Source organism: Heptranchias perlo, chromosome 12, assembly GCF_035084215.1.
Source record: "Heptranchias perlo isolate sHepPer1 chromosome 12, sHepPer1.hap1, whole genome shotgun sequence".
Taxonomy (NCBI): domain Eukaryota; kingdom Metazoa; phylum Chordata; class Chondrichthyes; order Hexanchiformes; family Hexanchidae; genus Heptranchias; species Heptranchias perlo.
In genome coordinates, this window is record NC_090336.1 from 64,200,189 (window position 1) to 64,206,101 (window position 5,913).

Here is a 5,913-nt window from a genome sequence, read left to right on the forward strand (position 1 = left end):
TAGGTGCCCGAATGACAAGTGTCAATTCGGCAGGACGGCCTCCCACCTCCGGCCGCAGATGCGTCACTAAATCCCCGCAACGGGGGCTTTCTCATTTCGGCATAGGGGCTTCCGCGGCCAACTCATTAACCTGTGCTCGGACTTTTTGTGCCACAAGTGCAAGGGACCGTTTGCCGGCAGCTACTCGCACCCCCCCGCCCAGGGGGGGAATCCTCTGACCGGAGATCCGAAACGCCGGCCGAATCCATCCCCGTCGGACTTCCGAAGGGGTTCCCTCGACCGACTGACTTCCGAACTCCTTTCTGGGCTTAAACGGGTGGAATTCGGACCCTCTCGCAAGGGAGCCGAAGCCCGCCAGCCCCGGGAGGCCTCGGGGCCGCCGTTTTCAAGCCCGACCAAAAAACCCGAAAAATGGGGAAAAATGGGAAAAATTCCCACTCCCAAAAGGCTTAAAAGTCGGTTGGGCGGCAGCCCGGGTCGGTCTCTGCAGACCTGGAGGCGCTAGACACAAGTCTGGTAAACAGGCTAAGTCTCGACATGCCACCTCTTACTATCCTTCAGGTACCCCGCCAATCCCCCCGGAACCGGCTGGCAATTGGCGAATCAGCGGGACGAATTTGAATTCGTGACCGACTCTCTGACACCGAATCGCCGCAAACGCGTTTCGATTTTTCGGCTTCGGTACCTCCCATCAGACTTTGACTGGCCATATCTCCGGACTCACGTGTCGCAGCCGGGACCTTCAGGTACCGTTCGACGCGTCTACCCCTGCCCCGTCGAATGGCGCCCCTCGCGGTGTGGTCCGATTTCCGCATTTTGGTCAGATTTGCCTCCAAAATTTTCAGATTGAGTTGACGAATGCCCCCTACGGGGTAACCTCTTGCCCTTTCGGACCTGGTCCCTGTGACTTAATTTCCGCCTTTTGCTCAATCGTTTCCCCATTTATAATTAATTTTAAAAATCGGGTTACTCAGTTCTGGTTTACCAGTTCCCTCTTCGGACTTCGTTTTTGGTTAATCATTTCCGGTTCACCAGTTCCCGTTTTGGACTTAGTCTCTGCGGGCCGTTTCTCATCTTTTGGTTCATCAGTTCCCCTCTTTTAATAATTTTTTGGCTGCTTTCGTTTGATCATTTCCCTGCCTTCTGGGTAACTTTTCCCCCTTAGGACTTCATCGCCGCACATTGTTTTCGACTTCTGGTTGATCATTTCACCCCTTTTAATCATTTTTGCAACTTTTGGTTAACCATTTCCCCCAGCTTCTGGTTAACCATTTCCCCTTTGGGACTTAGTCTCTGAGCATTCTTTTGGGATTCTGGTTAATCATTTGCCAATTTTTAAAAAATGTTGCCACTTTTGTTTAATGCTTTCTGGTCAACCTTTCCCTCTTTCAGACTTCACCGCGGCACATTGCTTTAGCCTCCTGGTTAATCATTTCACCCCTTTTAATCATTTTTGCAACTTTTGGTTAACCATTTCCCCCAGCTTCTGGTTAACCATTTCCCCTTTGGGACTTAGTCTCTGAGCATTCTTTTGGGATTCTGGTTAATCATTTGCCAATTTTTTAAAAATGTTGCCACTTTTGTTTAATGCTTTCTGGTCAACCTTTCCCTCTTTCAGACTTCACCGCGGCACATTGCTTTCGCCTCCTGGTTAATCATTTCACCCCTTTTAATCATTTTTGCAACTTTTGGTTAACCATTTCCCCCAGCTTCTGGTTAACCATTTCCCCTTTGGGACTTAGTCTCTGAGCATTCTTTTGGGATTCTGGTTAACCATTTGCCAATTTTTAAAAAATGTTGCCACTTTTGTTTAATGCTTTCTGGTCAACCTTTCCCTCTTTCAGACTTCACCGCGGCACATTGCTTTAGCCTCCTGGTTAATCATTTCACCCCTTTTTATCATTTTTGCAACTTTTGGTTAACCATTTCCCCCAGCTTCTGGTTAACCATTTCCCCTTTGGGACTTAGTCTCTGAGCATTCTTTTGGGATTCTGGTTAATCATTTGCCAATTTTTTTAAAATGTTGCCACTTTTGTTTAATGCTTTCTGGTCAACCTTTCCCTCTTTCAGACTTCACCGCGGCACATTGCTTCAGCCTCCTGGTTAATCATTTCACCCCTTTTAATCATTTTTGCAACTTTTGGTTAACCATATCCCCCAGCTTCTGGTTAACCATTTCCCCTTTGGGACTTAGTCTCTGAGCATTCTTTTGGGATTCTGGTTAATCATTTGCCAATTTTTTTAAAATGTTGCCACTTTTGTTTAATGCTTTCCCTGCTTTCTGGTCAACCTTTTCCCCTTTAGGACTTCACCGCGGCACATTGCTTCAGCCTCCTGGTTAATCATTTCACCCCTTTTAATCATTTTTGCAACTTTTGGTTAACCATTTCCCCCAGCTTCTGGTTAACCATTTCCCCTTTGGGACTTGGTCTCTGAGCATTCTTTTGGGATTCTGGTTAACCATTTGCCAATTTTTAAAAAATGTTGCCACTTTTGTTTAATACTTTCTGGTCAACCTTTCCCTCTTTCAGACTTCACCGCGGCACATTGCTTCAGCCTCCTGGTTAATCATTTCACCCCTTTTAATCATTTTTGCAACTTTTGGTTAACCATTTCCCCCAGCTTCTGGTTAACCATTTCCCCTTTGGGACTTAGTCTCTGAGCATTCTTTTGGGATTCTGGTTAATCATTTGCCACTTTTTAAAAAATGTTGCCACTTTTGTTTAATGCTTTCTGGTCAACCTTTCCCTCTTTCAGACTTCACCGCGGCACATTGCTTTAGCCTCCTGGTTAATCATTTCACCCCTTTTAATCATTTTTGCAACTTTTGGTTAACCATTTCCCCCAGCTTCTGGTTAACCATTTCCCCTTTGGGACTTAGTCTCTGAGCATTCTTTTGGGATTCTGGTTAACCATTTGCCAATTTTTAAAAAATGTTGCCACTTTTGTTTAATGCTTTCTGGTCAACCTTTCCCTCTTTCAGACTTCACCGCGGCACATTGCTTCAGCCTCCTGGTTAATCATTTCACCCCTTTTAATCATTTTTGCAACTTTTGGTTAACCATTTCCCCCAGCTTCTGATTAACCATTTCCCCTTTGGGACTTAGTCTCTGAGCATTCTTTTGGGATTCTGGTTAATCATTTGCCAATTTTTAAAAAATGTTGCCACTTTTGTTTAATGCTTTCTGGTCAACCTTTCCCTCTTTCAGACTTCACCGCGGCACATTGCTTTAGCCTCCTGGTTAATCATTTCACCCCTTTTAATCATTTTTGCAACTTTTGGTTAACCATTTCCCCCAGCTTCTGGTTAACCATTTCCCCTTTGGGACTTAGTCTCTGAGCATTCTTTTGGGATTCTGGTTAATCATTTGCCAATTTTTTAAAAATGTTGCCACTTTTGTTTAATGCTTTCTGGTCAACCTTTCCCTCTTTCAGACTTCACCGCGGCACATTGCTTTCGCCTCCTGGTTAATCATTTCACCCCTTTTAATCATTTTTGCAACTTTTGGTTAACCATTTCCCCCAGCTTCTGGTTAACCATTTCCCCTTTGGGACTTAGTCTCTGAGCATTCTTTTGGGATTCTGGTTAACCATTTGCCAATTTTTAAAAAATGTTGCCACTTTTGTTTAATGCTTTCTGGTCAACCTTTCCCTCTTTCAGACTTCACCGCGGCACATTGCTTTAGCCTCCTGGTTAATCATTTCACCCCTTTTTATCATTTTTGCAACTTTTGGTTAATCATTTCCCCCAGCTTCTGGTTAACCATTTCCCCTTTGGGACTTAGTCTCTGAGCATTCTTTTGGGATTCTGGTTAATCATTTGCCAATTTTTTTAAAATGTTGCCACTTTTGTTTAATGCTTTCTGGTCAACCTTTCCCTCTTTCAGACTTCACCGCGGCACATTGCTTCAGCCTCCTGGTTAATCATTTCACCCCTTTTAATCATTTTTGCAACTTTTGGTTAACCATATCCCCCAGCTTCTGGTTAACCATTTCCCCTTTGGGACTTAGTCTCTGAGCATTCTTTTGGGATTCTGGTTAATCATTTGCCAATTTTTTAAAAATGTTGCCACTTTTGTTTAATGCTTTCCCTGCTTTCTGGTCAACCTTTTCCCCTTTAGGACTTCACCGCGGCACATTGCTTCAGCCTCCTGGTTAATCATTTCACCCCTTTTAATCATTTTTGCAACTTTTGGTTAACCATTTCCCCCAGCTTCTGGTTAACCATTTCCCCTTTGGGACTTAGTCTCTGAGCATTCTTTTGGGATTCTGGTTAATCATTTGCCACTTTTTAAAAAATGTTGCCACTTTTGTTTAATGCTTTCTGGTCAACCTTTCCCTCTTTCAGACTTCACCGCGGCACATTGCTTTAGCCTCCTGGTTAATCATTTCACCCCTTTTAATCATTTTTGCAACTTTTGGTTAACCATTTCCCCCAGCTTCTGGTTAACCATTTCCCCTTTGGGACTTAGTCTCTGAGCATTCTTTTGGGATTCTGGTTAACCATTTGCCAATTTTTAAAAAATGTTGCCACTTTTGTTTAATGCTTTCTGGTCAACCTTTCCCTCTTTCAGACTTCACCGCGGCACATTGCTTCAGCCTCCTGGTTAATCATTTCACCCCTTTTAATCATTTTTGCAACTTTTGGTTAACCATTTCCCCCAGCTTCTGGTTAACCATTTCCCCTTTGGGACTTAGTCTCTGAGCATTCTTTTGGGATTCTGGTTAATCATTTGCCAATTTTTTAAAAATGTTGCCACTTTTGTTTAATGCTTTCTGGTCAACCTTTCCCTCTTTCAGACTTCACCGCGGCACATTGCTTTCGCCTCCTGGTTAATCATTTCACCCCTTTTAATCATTTTTGCAACTTTTGGTTAACCATTTCCCCCAGCTTCTGGTTAACCATTTCCCCTTTGGGACTTAGTCTCTGAGCATTCTTTTGGGATTCTGGTTAACCATTTGCCACTTTTTAAAAAATGTTGCCGCTTTTGTTTAATGCTTTCCCTGCTTTCTGGTCAACCTTTTCCCCTTTAGGACTTCACCGCGGCACATTGCTTTAGCCTCCTGGTTAATCATTTCACCCCTTTTAATCATTTTTGCAACTTTTGGTTAACCATTTCACCCAGCTTCTGGTTAACCATTTCCCCTTTGGGACTTGGTCTCTGAGCATTCTTTTGGGATTCTGGTTAATCATTTGCCACTTTTTTAAAAATGTTGCCGCTTTTGTTTAATGCTTTCCCTGCTTTGTGGTCAACCTTTTCCCCTTTAGGACTTCACCGCGGCACATTGCTTCAGCCTCCTGGTTAATCATTTCACCCCTTTTAATCATTTTTGCAACTTTTGGTTAACCATTTCCCCCAGCTTCTGGTTAACCATTTCCCCTTTGGGACTTAGTCTCTGAGCATTCTTTTGGGATTCTGGTTAATCATTTGCCAATTTTTTAAAAATGTTGCCACTTTTGTTTAATGCTTTCTGGTCAACCTTTCCCTCTTTCAGACTTCACCGCGGCACATTGCTTTAGCCTCCTGGTTAATCATTTCACCCCTTTTAATCATTTTTGCAACTTTTGGTTAACCATTTCCCCCAGCTTCTGGTTAACCATTTCCCCTTTGGGACTTAGTCTCTGAGCATTCTTTTGGGATTCTGGTTAACCATTTGCCACTTTTTAAAAAATGTTGCCGCTTTTGTTTAATGCTTTCCCTGCTTTCTGGTCAACCTTTTCCCCTTTAGGACTTCACCGCGGCACATTGCTTTAGCCTCCTGGTTAATCATTTCACCCCTTTTAATCATTTTTGCAACTTTTGGTTAACCATTTCCCCCAGCTTCTGGTTAACCATTTCCCCTTTGGGACTTAGTCTCTGAGCATTCTTTTGGGATTCTGGTTAATCATTTGCCACTTTTTAAAAAATGTTG